Genomic DNA, 17,552 nt, shown 5'->3' on the forward strand with positions numbered 1-17,552 from the left:
CAGCCTAAATAAATAAATAAATATTAAAAAAGAAAGAAAGAAGGAAAGAAAGGAAGGAAGGAAGGAAGAAAGGAAGGAAGAAAGGAAGGAAGAAAGAATTAAGAAAGAACGAAAGAAATCCAGCAGAAGGTAAGAATTCTTACCATGTCAGTCTCCCAGATCTCTGCCTGAAGGTCCAGTGAGGGTCTTTTTTTCCCCTTTTTTAAAATTTCTAAATTTAGATTAGCAGGAGAAAATATTTGTGGAACTAGTTTCTTGGGTATAGAGACACCGGTGAAGATTTGTTACACTTACTCTTGGTTTTTATTTTTTATTTTTATTTATTTTATTTTTTTTGCGGTACGCGGGCCTCTCACTGTTGCGGCCTCTCCCATTGCGGAGCACAGGCTCCGGACGCGCAGGCGCAGCGGCCATGGCTCACGGGCCCAGCCGCTCCGCGGCACGTGGGATCCTCTCCAACCGGGGCACGAACCCGTGTCCCTTGCATCGGCAGGCGGATTCTCAACCACTGCGCCACCAGGGAAGCCCTTTTGGTTTTTATTGATCCTTTTCCTCCCAGAAATGGTCACTGTCATGGTCCGAACGCGGGTTGGAAAAGAATTTCCAGACACCAGGCAGAATGTAAAGAAGATAGAATTTATTAGAGGGAAGGGTCGCTGCCAGAACAGCGGGCCTACTTCCTAGTAATCTGGGAGAGTCGAGCGCAAACGTGTGCTATTGATCAGTTTTTATAGCCAGAAAACGAAAGAATGGTCGGAGGTGAAAATTTTGTTTGATTGCTTGAGGCACCTATACCTTCCTTCTACAGGTTGAGAGTGGGACGGGCCAGATGCCTTTCCGTATCTGGGATAGGGCCCGTGCCCAGATGGGTACGCCTAAGTGGGCTCAGGAATTTCATAACCATGGCAACGTGATGGGGAGGGCGATTAAGAGTCCGGTAGGGGGTGTAACGCTGAAACTTTTTCAGGCGGGGTTGTCCTTGAAGCACCACAGTCGCTGTTTTTCTTTGTCTCTGTCTGTTGTGTCATTTGTCATAAGGAGGAAAACCCTAAGGCAGAACCTGGGCATAAGCCCTATAAGCCCGCTGTTTGAGCCAGCCTCACAGACTGGTGAGGCCACAGTTCTGACCAGACCAGTGTCTCTTTAGGCAAACTTAGTTCTGGGTTAATGCACACATGAGATAAAGGCTGTTGCTAAGGGACATCTTGGAAGCCAAAGCCGTGAAATTGGTGGGTATGGGTCGAGCACTTAAAAGCTACTAGAGGGCTTCCCAGGGCTTCCCTGGTGGCACAGTGGTTAAGAATCTGCCTGCCAATGCAGGGGACATGGGTTCGAGCCCTGGTCTGGGAAGATCCCACACGCCGCGGAGAAACTAAGCCCGTGCACCGCAGCTACTGAGCCTGCGCTCTAGAGCCCGCGAGCCACAACTACTGAGCCCGTGAGCCACAACTACTGAAGCCTGTGCGCCTAGAGCCCGTGCTCCCCGACAAGAGGAGCCACTGAAATGAGAAGCCCGCAGACAGCAACAAAGAGTAGCCCCCGCTCACTGCAACTAGAGAAAGCCCGTGTGCAACAACGGAGACCCAACGCAGCCAAAAAAAAAAAAAAGCTACTAGAATACTCGCCACCTAACTCACAGACTCCTGTGTTAGGGTAAGTTGGTCACAGAATGGGTTAGATTAACACTAGGTCACCCATCAACCTCAAGAAAATTTCCATGCAGTGAGCTACACTGTAAAATGCCACACAATCCCCAGCCCAGAGGCACGTCCCTCTCAGGTATTAGTTTGGTTAGACACCCAAGGTTTAGCTAAACTTGTTCGTGTACATATAAGAAAATCAGGGACTTCCCTGGTGATGCAGTGTTAAGACTCCACGCTTCCAGTGCAGGGGGCCCAGGTTCGATCCCTGGTCAGGGAACCAGATCCCACACGCATGCCGCAACTAAGAGTTCACATGCCACAACGAAGGAGCCTGCGTACCGCAACTAAGGAGCCCATGTGCTGCAACCAAGGAGCCCACCTGCCGCATCGAAGACCCAGCACAGCCAAATAAATAAATAAATAAATTTTTAAAAAGGAAATCAGATGAAGTTTTCCTTTTGTCTCGTTCTATGTCTTGAGTACTTAGCTTTGTGACCAGTGAGAATATTCTCTCTGGTGTCCACCACCCGGAAAGTGCATGTATAGCATGCATCTTGGTGGCCAGTCAAATATACTGGGGTTCTGAGACACAAAGTCACAAGCAGCACGCTCTTTGTCTGGTTATGCCAGCTCTTAGGGGGATTTATCATAAGGGGTCCCAGTGCATAAGGGGTTTTTGTCATCTCAACCTTCGTTGCTCTGTTCGTGCGGGAGAAGTCTCACTTCATTAGCCTCATCAATCTCCGGGTTCCAACGAGTTTGAGGCCTCAATACTGACCATTCTCTACCTGGGTGGGGACCTTAGTTCCTGCAGGACCCAAAGATATGTATCAGATTGTCATGTATATCCCTTGAGGAGGAACTAGGGCTCTGTTTTATCACTGAACTATTGTTTCTTGACTGCTTTTCCTTTGTTTCTGCATTCAGTCACTTCCCTAATTAGTAACTGCTGGTCTGCTCTTTGGAACAAAGGGAAGGCCTAGGAGTCTGAAGCCTGTTTTTTTTTTTTTTTTATTTTTTTTTACAAACAAGGACTGGGGGATACAGAGGGGCTTTTGCACCCAGGAGGGCCCCTCAGAGCTCTGCTCGGTTTCAGTTCTACTAATCCTCTGTCTGAACTGTCTGTCCACTCTAAAGAGACTACAAGACCCTAAACAAAAGTCTGTCAAGCTCGTTGTCTTACAGATGCTCCTATATCTACCCTCAGAAGAGGGTCCCCATATGGGCGCCTCCCAGTGTTGATGGGACGCTGAGGGATTTTCTGTAAGCTACTCTGCTATTCCCTTAAACAGCCAAGGGGAGACTAAAATTAAAATGAATGGGAAACTGTTGCAGGAAGGGGGACCCCCCCCTCCAGGGCCTGAGAGAGGGCTCTGGTCTAACACTCAGAAATGAATTGTCCAAGGACACACACGTGCTGACAAAGAAAGAGACTTTATTGGAAAGGGGCGTCCGTGCATAGAGCAGCAGAGTAAGGGAACCCAGGAGAACTGCTCTGTCACGTGGCTCACAGTCTCAGGTTTTATGGTAATGAAACAGGAGGGACAGGGGGCAGGACACAACCTTTGAAAGAACGACACAGCCTGAGAGGACATGACACAAAGTGATCAGAACCAAATGGGTCCGACCTGGCAGACAAGTCGACTTCCGCTAGACCTTGAGCCTCAGTACATGCTCGCTGTAACACATCAGCAAGCTAAATGACACACCCTCAGGTGCCAGGACAGTTCCAAGACCCACCATAAGGATCAAAGAGTGGGCGGTGGCCCAATTGCTGGAAATCCCCGCCCCTTCCGGAAATAGCTGGAATACCCCGCCCACTCATTAGCCTATAAAACAACGCCCATACCCTGGTGCCTTTCTCCCCTTCTGAGATGGCCCGCGCTCTGTCTGTAGAGTGTGTTCCTCTCTAAATAAATCCACTTCTTGCCTATCACTTTGTCTCTCACTGAATTCTTTCTGCGATGAGAGGTTGAGAACCTGAGCTTCATTAAGTCCTGAAACCAGCTGTGTGATCTCAGTTGGAAGACCGTGGGTTTGGGCCAGATCCTGGCCACGTGGGTTCAAGTCCCAACCTGAGTTTTTGTCCGGGTTCGAGTCCTGGCCTTGTGGGTCTGAGTCCCAGTCAGGGTTTTGGCCGGGTTTGAGTCCCAGCCATGTGGGTTCAAGTCTCAATCTGAGGTGCACAGTTTCAGCAATGGGGTTAGTTTTCCGGTTGTCTCTGGCCAATCATTCCGACTCAGGGCCCTTCCTGGTGGCGCGTGCATGGCGCTCAGCCAAGATGGATTCCAGCGAAAAGGATTCTGGGAGGCTGGTAGGAAATATGGACTGGCGTCTCCTCTCTCATTCTGACCTTTCCTAAATTCTTCCAGTTGGTGGTAGCTTGTTAGTTCCACGTTCCTTACCAGGACCTCCTGTTTTAAGATAACCCACGCAAGTGATTATTATCATGGCTGGCCAGGGCAGGCAGTTTCTGTCAGTGGTTCTCCTAACAAAACCTTGCCAATTTCTGGTAGATTACTGGAGCCTGCAGATGGGATTCTGGGAAAACTAGCAGAAGACAGCTAAGGTTTAGAATTCTTACCAGAGTTAGCTCTCCTTACTTGCTGCTTATTTATTTTATTTTATTTTTTTATTATTATTATTATTGGCTGCACCACATGGCTTGTGGGATCTTAGTTTCCCAACCAGGGATAGAAACCTGGTCCAGGGCAGTGAAAGCCTGAGTCTTTAAGACCTCTGGACCACCAGGGAATTCCCAGAGTTAGTTCTCCTTGAGGCAGGAGACACATGGGACCCAGGCTGAGCCGCTGGAGTCGTGAGTCCTGCCCAGGTAAGAGATAAAGAGACCACATATTTCTCATTCTCGAGGTTGAGGAGAACTTCCCAACTACACATGCACAGAAAGGCTCTTTGAGGGCCGCAAAGGGAGGGAGCGCCACCCCATAGTAAGTGATGTCAACCTACCCATAGGCCTCTTGGATAGAATCCATCTTGGCTGAGATGTACACGCACACATGGGAGGACCCTGAGATACACCAAATACAGACTCAGAGCCAGACAAAGCAAGATGATTGACCAAAGGAAACCCAGAAGAAATGCCCCATATAAGTGATTCAAACTACCATGAGGGCTTGACTCTCTCTCTGAGCCCACTGGTGTGTGGCTATTCACACATACTGTACTCTTTTTCCTCCTAATAAACACTTTATTTGTTTCACTAACTTCCATCTCTTTGTGGAAATTCATTTCTACAAAGCTGATGGGCCAGAGCCTTGTCACGGGCTACTGGCCCTTGTGGTCTAGTGGCTAGGATTCAGCACTCTCACTGCCGGGGCCTGACTTCAGTCTCTGGCCAGGGAACTAAAATCCTGCTTCCAACCACTGCCGGCCGAGGCCACCCAAGATCATCCTGAATCTCTGCTTGCAGTGGGCAGTCAAGAGGAAAATAAAATTTCACATTGCCACTTTCTTTCCAAATCCAGACCCATTGGTTATTGCTCTTTTCTCTCCCAGGGGTATTTACTGCCTTCTTGTTTGTCTTGTTTTGTGTCCTAGGAAATTAGCTTGGCTTTCTGCCTGCCTGGAACAGACACATTGTCAGTTCTTCCTTTTGGCTATCTTTGGGATCGACTCTAGGACTTGTGAAGGTATTATCTTTTACGTACTCTTTGAGGATGCCTCTTGAGTCCATGGGTTGTTTAATACTGAAACAGGGGACTTCCCTGGTGGTACAGTGGCTGGGACTCCCTGCTCCCAACGCAGGGTGCCTGGGTTTGATCCCTGGTCAGGGAACTAGATTCCACAGGCCACAGCTAAGAGTCACATACCGCAACTAAAAGACCCTGCATGCTGCAACTAAAAGAGCCCTGATGCTGCAACTAAGACCCTGTGCAACTAAATAAGGAAAAAAAAAAAAAACTGAAACAGGAGGGAAGCGGGCAGGGCACAACCTTTAAATGAATGACAGAGCCATAGGACGTGACTGTAAACTGGTTAGAACCAACTAGGTCCAAGATGGAGGAAGATTCAACTTCCAGTAGACCTTGAGCCTCATTATACGCTCATTGTAATACATTAGCATATGCTAAAGGCCACACCCACCAGCAGCATGACAGTTCAGAGGTTAATCATAAAAGGCCAAAAAATGGGTGGTGACCCACCCCTCCCCTGAAATAGCTGAAATAATCCCCCCACTCATTGGCCTATGAAATTACCCAGCACGTAAAAACTAACCACCCCATAATTCGGGGCCTCTCGCCTTTTGAGATGGACCACATTCTGTCTATGGAATGTGCATCTCTCTAAAGAAATCCACTTCTTACCTATCTCTTTGTCTCTCACTGAATTCTTTCTGCAAGGAGACATCAAGAACCTGAGCTTCATTTTAAGTCTTGAGACCAGGTGTGTGATTTCAATTAAGAAAACCACGGGTTCAAGTCCCAATCTGGGTTTTGGCTGGGTTCGAGTCCCGGCCTGTGGGTTCAAGTCCCACCTGAGTTGCACGGTTTCAATACTGTCACAAAGGGGCTTCCCTGGTGCCACAGTGGTTAAGAATCCGCCTGCCAGTGCAGGGGACACGGGTTGGAGCCCTGGTCCGGGAAGATCCCACAGGCCGCAGAGCACCTAGCCCCGTGAACCACAACTCCTGAGCCAGAGCCTAGAGCCCGTGCTCTGCCACAAGAGAATCCACTGCAATGAGAAGCCCACGCACCGCAGCGAAGAGTAGCACCCCCCCTCACCGCAACTAGAGAAAGCCCGCGCACAGCAACGAAGACCCAGTGCAGACAAAAATAAATAAATTAAATAAATAAATAAAAAAAAATACTGCCACAAATATTTACTGTTTGTCCCAGATGAAACCTGACGAGGATGTAATAACTCTGTGATCAGAAATTTGGCCAAATTGGAAGCTGACATTCAGAACCTGATAGAATTATTTTAGGCCATTTCCCCTAAGCGAAATGTTTCCAGAGAGAAAGAAAAACATTCCAACGGAGGTGAATGGGTTTATCAGTTCTTTGATGTCATTTTGGCAGCAACAGGATTCTTCAAGGGATTTAAAGAAACTGTCCATGTTTTAGAAATCTAGTCTTTACGGTATAAGAGACAGTTGGCAGACACAACTCAAAGACCACTTACCCATTTGATCACTCCCCAAGTCTCCCCATTTACCTCAATAGGCTTATAAATATTGTAAAAATTCTGGCCTTAAGGGAACAAGAGCCTTTCTAGAAAGCGCCTGCATTCTTCCTCCGTGCCTTTGAGATGTAAATGTTTTACCTAGTCTTCTCCAGGAATTCTTATCTAGAATTCAAAACAAAAACAAGCAAACAAAACACCAAGCTAAACCCATGCCTCATAGAGTTAAATAATCCATCCTGAACGTGTGCGCTAACACAGTTAGGTGTCAGCAGACATTCTTGAGATTTTCTTACAGCTTGCTAAAAACCCCTTTGCTTGTAGCCCACCTTCGCTGAGCAAGCTTGCCTTAATTATTTTGTTACAAATTACATGCCCTCTAAGCTTCACGTAGCTTAAACGATAAGATGTTTTTGGGAGTTGTTTTCCAGCAACCTGGAGTCAGCTGTGTCTAGTTCCGCCTGGAGTCAGCTGGTTGGGACCGTTGACCCTGAAACTGGGCCTATGCAGGTGTCTGATGAATGACTTTTTGACATCAGAGAGCCCAAAACTCCACCCTCAGATCATGCTAAGCACTTCCATTTTTTAACATACATCCCATGAAGAAGCATGTGACTCAGATATGCCTGCACAGAACACCAGTTATCTCACCTTTTCTCCATCTCCAGTAAACTTCCCCACTCCCAAGACCACCCTGCTCCTTTATTCCATAAATATCTCAAGCCCCTCACCTTTGGGGAGGTGGGTCTGAGACTTGCTCTCCTGTCTCCTCGCTTGGCTGCCTCGTGAATAAATTCTTTCTCTGATGGAAATCTCAGCCTCTCAGCATTTTGTCTTGCTCTGCGTCAGGCAAACAAACCTGGTTTGGTAACAAAACCTTAAATATCTTTGCCACAAATACCCATCTCATGATTAAAACTTTAAAATAGAAGCTATGAGGTCTCTGCATCTGTCTGCATGGTCATGTGTGTCTATATATATGTGTAGTAGAAGTGTGGTATTTTCTACCTCTAGTTGGTACTGCCTTGAGTAAGGAAGGTCAGTTCCTGGCAAGGGCAGGAACCTCAGGATATTCTGGGGACCCTGAGAAGAGAGGAATTGACCCAAATCTATAAGTTTGGCAGGCTAAGTCTGATGGTAAGTCTTTGGCTTGACTTCCTAGGCTTGAGAGGCTTTTAAAAGTCCAATATGAGATTCCTTATAACAAGTTCAGGGCTTCCCTGGTGGTGCAGTGGTTGAGAGTCCGCCTGCCGATGCAGGGGACACAGGTTCGTGCCCCGGTCCGGGAAGATCCCACGTGCCGCGGAGCGGCTGGGCCCGTGAGCCATGGCCGCTGCGCCTGCGCGTCCGGAGCCTGTGCTCCGCAACGGGAGAGGCCACAGCAGTGAGAGGCCGGCGTATCGCAAAAAAAAAAAAAAAAGAATAAATAAATAAGTAAAGAAAGAAAATAAAGTTCAAGTAAAGCAGATTAAAAGATTCTATACGGTCAATCGCTGTTCTTGCTGCACTTATGTAAATAATCCAAGTCTTTTAAAGCTAGACTTAATTTGTCTCACTGTGGTTACCTTTTTTGGTAAATATTTATTTATTTGTTTATTTGTTGATTGATTGATTGTTTTGGCTGCACTGGGTCTTAGTTGCGGCACGCGGGATCTTTAGTTTCTGCATGAGGGATCATTTACTTGTGGCGTGCAAACTCTTAGTTGCGGCGTGTGGGATCTAATTCCCAAACCAGGGATTGAATCTGGGTCCCCTGCATTGGGAGCATGGAGTCTTAGCCATTGGACCACCAGAGAAGCCCTCACTACGGTTATCTTTGATAGAAATGAGAGTGATTGTAGAGAGAAAAATTATATTTCAGTAGACACTATAACACACAAGTGTGGATATTAGATTCTAGTTCTGTTAATTGTCTTTGATATTTTGTTTTCTACCTGTACACTGAACTAGAGCCTGAACTCATCTAGTTTCCTCCAATATTTGACTACTCTCCACACTAACATTTCCAATTTTCTTCCCGCCCTTCTGACTTGGAATCACTGAAGACTAAAACTGTCCTCTTCCCAAAGCCATGCAAACTAAAGTTGGACAACTTGATATAAAAACCACAACAGCTCATGTATGAACACTCTTCAGGCCTGTTGCAAGGTGACCGCACAGAAAGATCACCAGAGACGTTCAAACCACAAACCAGAAAACCTGTCTGATTGCCACGGCCCGTCCCCCCTCCATCTGAAGATGCTTTGAGCCCAACATGGAGAAATCTTCTCAACTGTCTGACTTCAGAACTCATAAACAGGGATTATAATCTTCTCCAATCATTAACCATGGTTTTTCTTTTGTTTCCATAGAAACGCCTTATTAAATACCCAATTTCTCACGCAGTAGAGGCCTAACTTTGGGAGCCCAGCTGTAGCACCACCTCCTAAAAATGAGATACAGCTGTTTAACTGAACTGACCTATTTTCAAGACTAAAAGATTAATTCAATGAAATACTGGGATGATCTACCAGTTCAACTTTTTGTATGTGAAATTTCCAAGGACGTTGCAGAGGAGGGGACTGATGGGTTTCAGGGCAGGCTGCTCCAGAATGTGCCACTTTGGTATGTAGATTATTTTAAGCTGAAGAAAATCAAGGCCCAACAGACCCAAGAAATGCTTTTTACCTGTTCCTTAACTGTCTAAAAGAATTCAGATAGGGAGCCTGGTCCAGGAAGAAAACTATCACCAGAGATTACTACCAAGAGTAAGTGTGGGGCTTCCCTGGTGGCGCGGTGGTTGAGAGTCCGCCTGCCGATGCAGGGGACGCGGGTTCGTGCCCCGGTCCGGGAGGATCCCACGTGCCGCGGAGCGGCTGGGCCCGTGAGCCGTGGCCGCTGAGCCTGCGTGTCCGGAGCCTGCGCTCCGCAACGGGAGAGGCCACAGCAGTGAGAGGCCCGCGTACCGCAAAAAAAAAAAAAAAAAAAAGAAAGAGTAAGTGTGGAAGCTGAGGGGAGCTGGCCAGGGCCTGTTTGTTCAAATTCCTCTCTGTATCGCATTGTCTTTCCAAACATGTCAGCCAAACATCTCCCATCTTCCTGTGAACTGTCCTCCTTCCCTTTGAAGCCTCAGGCCCCTACCCCCTTCTCCTTAGCTCAGGATGGCACGTAAGCCTCAATTGCCTGACTGCCTTTGAGCCTGTCATGTCTATGTGAGGCTCCCGTACACACAGAATTAAATTTGTTTTCCCCCTGCTGATCTGTGTTAATTGAATTTAATTATTGGACCAGCCAAAAGAACCTAGGATAGAGGAAATTTTATTTCCTCCCTCTTAAGTGAAATTTACATGTATCATATGACCCAGCAATTGCACTCCTAGGTCTTTACCCAAGACAAATAAAAGCACATGTCCACAGGCAGACCCAGACATGAATGGTCATAGCAGCTTTAGTTCTTATAAACAAATACGAGAAGCAATCCAAGTGTTCATCCCCAGGCAAAGGAACAAGCAAAGTGTAGCACAGCCAGACCACGGAACACTGCTCGCCGGTGGAAAGGAATGAACTTCTGACGCACACCAAAATGTGGACAAACCTCAAAATAATTCTGCTGAGTGAAAAAAGCCGGACAAAAAATAGAACATTCTGTATGATTCCATTTATACAGAAGTCTAGAAAATGCAGACTAATCTCAGTGACAGGAAGCGGGTCAATGGGTGGCCGGGGATGGGGGGGAGGAAGGAGGAATTACAAAGGGGCACAGGAAACGTTTGGGGTGATGACAGGTGGCCCCAAGCAATCTCTTGCTTGTGGTGATGGCTTCACAGGGGTACACATATGCCAAAACTTACCTAATTGTGCACTTTCAAATATGCGCAGCGTATGGTATGTTAATTATACATCAATTAAGCTGTAAGTAAATAAATGGAAACGAACTCACTCAACCCTATACTTTAAAAGTTTAACCATGTAATTTAAGAGGGTGTGTTTTATTGTATGGAATTGTATGATTATTATTATGTAAATTACACCTCAATAAATCTGCCTTGAAACATGATTACAACTAGTAGATAAATAAGTCCCGGAGCTCTAATGTAGCGCATAGTGACTACAGACAACTATACTGGATTTTCAACTTCAAAGCTGCTAAGAGACTGGATTTTAATTGTTCCCACCACAAAAAAGAAATGATAATCAAGTGACATGATAGAGATGGTAGCTAGCACTACCGTGGTAAGCATATTGCAACATATACATGTATCAAATCATCCTATTGTACACCTTAACTTACGCGATGTTATATGTCAATTATATCTCAGTTTCAAAAGTGGATGGAGGGGGCTTCCCTGGGGGTGCAGTGGTTAAGAATCCGCCTGCTAATGCAGGGGACACGGGTTGGAGCCCCGGTCTGGGAAGATCCCACGTGCCGTGGAGCAACTAAGCCCGTGCGCCACAGCTACTGAGCCTGCGCTCTAGAGCCCGCGAGCCACAACTAGTGAGCCCACGTGCCACAACTACAGAAGCCTGCACGCCTAGAGCCCGTGTTCCGCAGCAAGAGAAGACACGACAATGAGAAGCCCGCGCACCGCAACCAAGAGCAGCCCCCGCTCGCCGCAACTAGAGAAAGCCCATGCGCAGCAATGAAGACCCAACACAGCCAAAAATAAATAAATAAATAAATAAATAAACTAATTAATTTTTTAAAAAGTGGATGGAGGGACTTTCCTGATGGTGTCGTGGTTAAGAATCCGCCTGCCAATGCAGGAGACACAGGTTCGATTCCTGGTCTGGGAAGGTCCCACATGCCGCGGAGCAGCTGAGCCCGTGCGCCACAACTACTGAGCCTGCGCCCTAGAGCCCGCGAGCCACAACTACTGAAGCCCACGTGCCTAGAGCCCATGCTTCACAACCAGAGAAGCCACCGCGATGAGAAGCCCATGCACTGCAGCAAAGAGTAGCCCCCGCTCACTGCAACTAGAGAAAACCCGCGCACAGCAGTGAAGAACCCAATGCAGCCAAAAATAAACTAAAAAAAAAAAAAAGGTGGGTGGAAAGATAAGCCAGAAAGCAAATGGAGTGAAAATTCTACAATGAATATAAAGGGTGGGTATGGGATATTCAGTGTATAATCCTTTTGATTTTTCTGAGTTTGAAATATTTTATATTAATGTGAGTAAAAAAAGGGGTAAAGGAAAACGTTCTCTACTCATACTTCTGACACCAAATATATATTCCTACCCCACCCCCACACCAATCAATTCTACAGACACCAACTGGGTGTTCAACAATTCAATGAAATTCTGACACCAACTACCCAGAGTCAGCACAGACCCCAGAGGTTAAGGGCTCAGTCCCACAAGACTGGCCTGACTTCAGACACCAATCACAAGTCCCAGGTTGTCACCTGTACTTCCAACCAGCCAGCTATAAATCCGGGGTTCCCATGACCCTCTCCTCGGGTTCTGGCCTCAAGAACTCTTAAGAGAATAGATGTGTGTTGTTTTAAGTCACTTAGTGTGAGATGATTTCTTCCAGCAGGAATAGGAAATTAATACAGCTGGTCTTTTTCAGGATTGAGTGAGAAGCAGGGAACCAGTGATGGGTGGAGGAGACCAAGCTAAATTATGATATTCCCAGACTCTGGAATCAAGAGTCCTGCCCCCTCACCTACTGCCCCCCTACAATGTGGTTGAGGGACTCCAGTCCTGGATCCTAAGGAGAGACACAGCCCCAGCCGCATCTCAGTTTTCTGAGACTCTGCCCTGAGCCTCTCTGTGGGTAGAGTAGGCGCAGCGTGTCTGGGACCTGAATCCCCCTCCCCAGACCTGAGACAGGACCAGATCACACTCAACACACTGGGATAGAGGAGCTTTGTCCATCAGTCTAGGGATGTCCTCGGCTGGTTCCCAGACAATGGAGTGCAAATTGCTTTCTTCCAAATCACACCTTATTTTTGTTTTCATGAAAACACAGGCTCGAAATGGAAAACTGGACAATTACAAAAACAGAGGAAGAGGAAAGGGCGGTGTTCCTGGAGGGCCGCTGGTATGGCCCCTGAACCTTTTCATGTGTCCTCTCCAACCTGCATTTTCATTTCTTGGCATCTCCCTAGAGATGTACGTGAATATTAACCCACAGCAGGATGTGCAAATATGTTCACTGCACCGTTGTCGGTCACAGCAAAAGCATTTGAAACCACCTGGGTGCTGCCAATAAGGGAATAATCAAAGAAAATGAGACTCGCCCTTCTATGAAATGCAATGCAGCAGGTCAGAATCGCAAGATGGTGCTGGTGATAGATTAAATTCTCTGAGGCTTATTAAGTAATAAAAGTAAGTTGCAGGACAGTTCATCCAGGATGCTATACAATGTTGAGGTGAAAAAGACCCTACAAAAATGTATATTTATGAAGATTTAAATATGTGGGAAATACCTAGGGGAAAAAAAAACCGTGAGGAGACGGGTGATCCTACAGACAAGAATTTGTCCCCCTGGAGGGGCTTCCCTGGTGGCGCAGGGGTTAAGAATCCGCCTGCCAATGCAGGGGACACGGGTTCTAGCCCTGGTTCGGGAAGATCCCATGCGCCGCCAAGCAACCAAGCCCTTGATCCACAACTCCTGAGCCCACAAGCCACAACTACTGAAGCTTGTGCGCCTAGAGCCCATGCTCCACAACAAGAGAAGCCGGCGCAACGGGGGCCTCTCCGCAACTAGAGAAAGCCCGGGGGCAGCAACGAAGACCCAACGCAGCCAAAAATAAATAAATTTATTATTTTTTTAAAAAGAGTTGGTCCCCCAGGAAAGACAGGAAAGACGTGGAGTGGCCAAGGGACTTTCTCTATAAAGTTGAAGAGGCAAGATTAACCCCCAGGAGTCGTCCACCAAGAAATAACCAGGAGTCATTTTCTGACATATTTATTTGTAAAGCTTTTATCTTTGTAAAATTATATTGTTAACATCATGTTTTTGTCTGCTAATTTCATATATACATATGAATATTTTATATAAATATAAAATTTATAATATAAATTTACAAATATTTAATATAAATTTATAATATAAATTTGTATGATAATAATATAATATAAATTTATAATATAAATGTATATACATTTATGTTTACATTATATATACATTATATATATATGTTCATTCCCGTCTGTATGCATGTATATAAAATCCCCTCTGTGCCTCTATGTTATGTATGTGTGTATATATATATATAATACTCTCTATGTATATGTGTGTGTGGGTATGTGTGTATATATATATATGTGTGTGTGTGTGTGTACACACATAAGTGTATATACAAACATACACAGAGGGGATGATACTACATATGTCATTTTTTTCTTTTTTCTTTTTTGTATGTGTCATTTTATATCTTGCTATTTTACACATGATTTTCAACACGAATATTTGCCATGGTGCTTCAGGCTCTTCATAAACATAACTTTTCATGGCTGCCTAGGTTTCTCTGGGGTGGATTATGATTTACTTCCTCAATTCCCTCTTGTTGGACATTTGGTTCCTTGCCAAGTTTTCTCTGGGATAATTATATTTGTGCCCAGCGCTGTTTCTGCATTTTGGATTCCTTCCACCATCACCAGAACTGAATCCCCGACTGCTCAGAAGAAGTAAAGACTTCTCTCTGAAAATGATTTTCTTTCTTTGTGGTTACCAAAAAAATTGCATCCATGTTTGTGTAGGAAATTTGGAAACTACAGATAAGCAAAAGATGGAAAAGCAAAACCACTGGTGATTCTGACGCCATTATTGGCTATGGGGACTTCCAATAATTTAAAATTGAAACGTTTTCTTCCGTTTTTTGTTGAGTATACATTACACAGCACTTCCACTTTCTGCTTATTTTTACTTAATATATCACAAAAACATGTTTCCCTTTCATTTAAAATGATTGCATAATATTCCATAACATTGCTATTCCATGATTTACAGAGCCTTTCCTCTAAAGCTTATTTTATCATAAATATATAAACTTATTATAAATATCTTTTGTACCTGATTTTTTTTTTTACTGATACAAATAATGCAACAGAGAAAATCTTTGTGCACAAACTCTAGTGCAGATCTTACATTATTTCCTTCCCACAGAGTCCCAGAAATGGAATTACTGGATACGAGTGCCAACTCAGTTTCTAGAAAGATTAAAATAATTTCCACTTGTTTACAATAAGCACAGTAAGGCAGAGTTTGTGTCACCACATCCTCCCTATTGAATGTTATAATTTTATTAGAGCTTGACTATTGGTCAGAGAAAGTTAAATCTTGCTTTCATTTTTATATTCATTCATTGAGTCAGTAAATATTTATTGACCACTTGCTACAAGGCTGGCACAGTTCTGGGCATTGGAGAGGCAGCAATGAACAAAACACACTCGTTCTAGTGGATGAAGGGAGGGGAGATGGATGAACAGTAAATAAGTAAATAGCTAAGTGGATAGGGCATTTCAGAAAGCAATACGTACCATTAAGACAATTAATGCTGAGGGCAAAGGCTTTTCCACAGGCTTGTAATCCACTGTATTTCTGCCTTGTGACTTTGCCGTTCATGTCCTTGGACCATTTTTTATTGACATAGTGGTTCTGCATTTTCCATCTCTTTACCCGTTTATCACAACTATGACAAACACAACAGTGGTATCGTGTATTCAACATCTGCTCTGTGACTGCTATTCTACTAAATGCTTTCCTCTCTTTATCTCAGGCAATTTTGCCCAAAAGGCATTATCTTCATTTTACAGATGTACAAATTAAGGGTCAGAGAGGTTAAGTAACTTGCCCAAAGCCACACAGCCTGGGTGGCACAGCAGGGATTCAAAGGCAGACAGCCCAGGCTCTTAACCACCAGGCACTTTTTTTTTTTTTTTGGAAACATCTTTATTGGAGTATAATTGCTTCACATAACCACCAGGCACTTGTGTTTCTAAAAAGGTTGAGACACTAATGCGTTCTCTTATTCGATCATTTGCTTCCCTGGCAATAAAATCTTTTATAAAGTTTGGACTACCAAGTACATATGTAAGAGAACACATTTCAGAAGTGAACAGTTTCATGAATTAATTCTAAGTACACACACCAATTAGCTAGCACCCGATTTAAACAGAACAAAACAAAACCGGGACCCTGTGTGGCCCGGCAGCCGCAACCAACAATGTAATCATGCCTATGAATTCTCCTATCTGCTGCTAATCAAGTTTTAACAGCCAGCTCTGAATTCCTGAAAGGCATACTTGATGAGATGCCTTTGTCAGACCAATGGGGCATTGTAGGCAGGCACTCTTTTTTCCCTTTTATACTCAAGGTAAGATAAAACCCACAACTTTCCATTCTCTGCATTCTGAGGGTAGACTCTGCCTCATTTAAATTAATAGCAGGTGTGAAAACACACAAGCTCAAAGCCAGATGACATAGCACAGGGAGATCACCTCTGTGCTTTGTGACAACCTAGAGGGGTGGGATAGGGAGGGTGGGAGGGAGGGTGATGCAAGAGGGAAGAGATATGGGAACATATGTATATGTATAACTGATTCAGTTTGTTGTAAAGGAAAAACTAACACACTATTGTAAAACAATTATACTCCAATAAAGATGTTAAAAAAATAAAAAAATAAAAAAAAGCCAGATGACATGGGGACAGCCAGAGGGATGTAGAAAGGGCATCAAGGTCACGGGAAAAGAGCAAGTCCCCCGGGGCTTATCAGGAGGGTCCCTGGCCATCGGTCTGAAAGCTGAGTGTCACAGACAAACAGGGCTGGATAGTATTCAGTGTTTTGCACCGCATGTGACATGTCCCAGATTGCAGCAGGCAGCCTCCCGGACGGCCCCCAAGAATCCCGGTGCCTCGTGTCCCTGCACAGCTACATTACATTTAAATGACTATGACTGGGGGGCTTCCCTGGTGGCTGCTTGATTGCAGCCCTTAGTAATGGCTCACTGTTCTTAGTTTGAAAAACTCTAGAGGACTTTCTACAAGTCCCTGTGACCTGCACCTTGACCTGCACCTACCCACACACAAAGTCAACGCAGGGACTTGTTCCGTGCTGCACCCCCAAATTCTGGCATAGGGCCTGGCTGAGCACAGTGGGTTTAATGAACGTCTGTTGAGTGAATAAATGAACTAACAGCAAACCAGGGACAGAGTTAGGACAGCAACCCCACCTGTGCCGCTCCCTAGGACTCAAGAGTTCTGCCCACGTCATTTCCAAAGACTTAGGCAGCTGTGCCCCGCCTCCTGCTACCTTCACCCACCCGCCCCTTCCTCGGGATGGGGGCGCGGGCGGAGGAAGGTGACGATTAACCAGAGCCTCCCTTCTGGATGAACCAGAACTCCATTTCCCACAAGTCTCAGGGCTGGGACTACATTTCCCATGAGCCTCTGCTTTATCCAGGGTCTGTGCCCTTCAGCCACCCTGGCAGATAATTGCATCTTTCCTCATCCCCCAGCCCCCAATTCCGTACTCTCTTCCTGCATATGGTCAGTCCACCCTGCAGCCCTGGTCCCGGCACCCCCTCCCTACCAGCCCTCCTGGATTGATGAACCTGCCTCAGTTTCTCCAATGAGCCTCGCTGAACCTCTCTCCCTCCCCCTCCCCTCGGGTTGCCTGTTCTGAGCGCGCCGGCTGCGCGTTTAGGACCTGATGGGTCCTCGACCCCTACTGGGGGGCGGGGGGCGGGGGTGAGCCTTCTGGGGAGGGGGTGTCTGGGTCGCCTCCGCTGTCTGTAGTGAGACTGCGCCTGAGATGCGCAGCTCCCGCCCAGCCTCAG

The 17,552-nt window shown here is 45.8% G+C and overlaps 1 protein-coding gene across 3 annotated transcripts in view; it reads right to left on the reverse strand.

Moving 5' to 3' along the window:
• SULT2B1 (sulfotransferase family 2B member 1) overlaps positions 1-7,654 on the reverse strand; it is a 47,826-nt gene extending 40,172 nt beyond the window's left edge. Inside the window, exons 1-2 of one of the 3 annotated variants that reach the window (XM_067018669.1) lie at positions 7,517-7,635; positions 6,819-6,950 (exon numbers count right to left, since the gene is read on the reverse strand). The gene's annotated coding sequence lies outside the window, so the exon portion shown is untranslated. Of the gene's footprint in view, positions 1-6,818; positions 6,951-7,516 lie in introns of all 3 variants that reach the window. The other 2 variants (XM_067018667.1, XM_067018670.1) reach the window with 2 other exon arrangements.
• Between the last annotated feature and the right edge of the window lie 9,898 nt (positions 7,655-17,552).

The sequence above is a fragment of the Kogia breviceps genome, chromosome 18 (genome assembly GCF_026419965.1).
Source record: "Kogia breviceps isolate mKogBre1 chromosome 18, mKogBre1 haplotype 1, whole genome shotgun sequence".
Lineage (NCBI taxonomy): Eukaryota > Metazoa > Chordata > Mammalia > Artiodactyla > Physeteridae > Kogia > Kogia breviceps.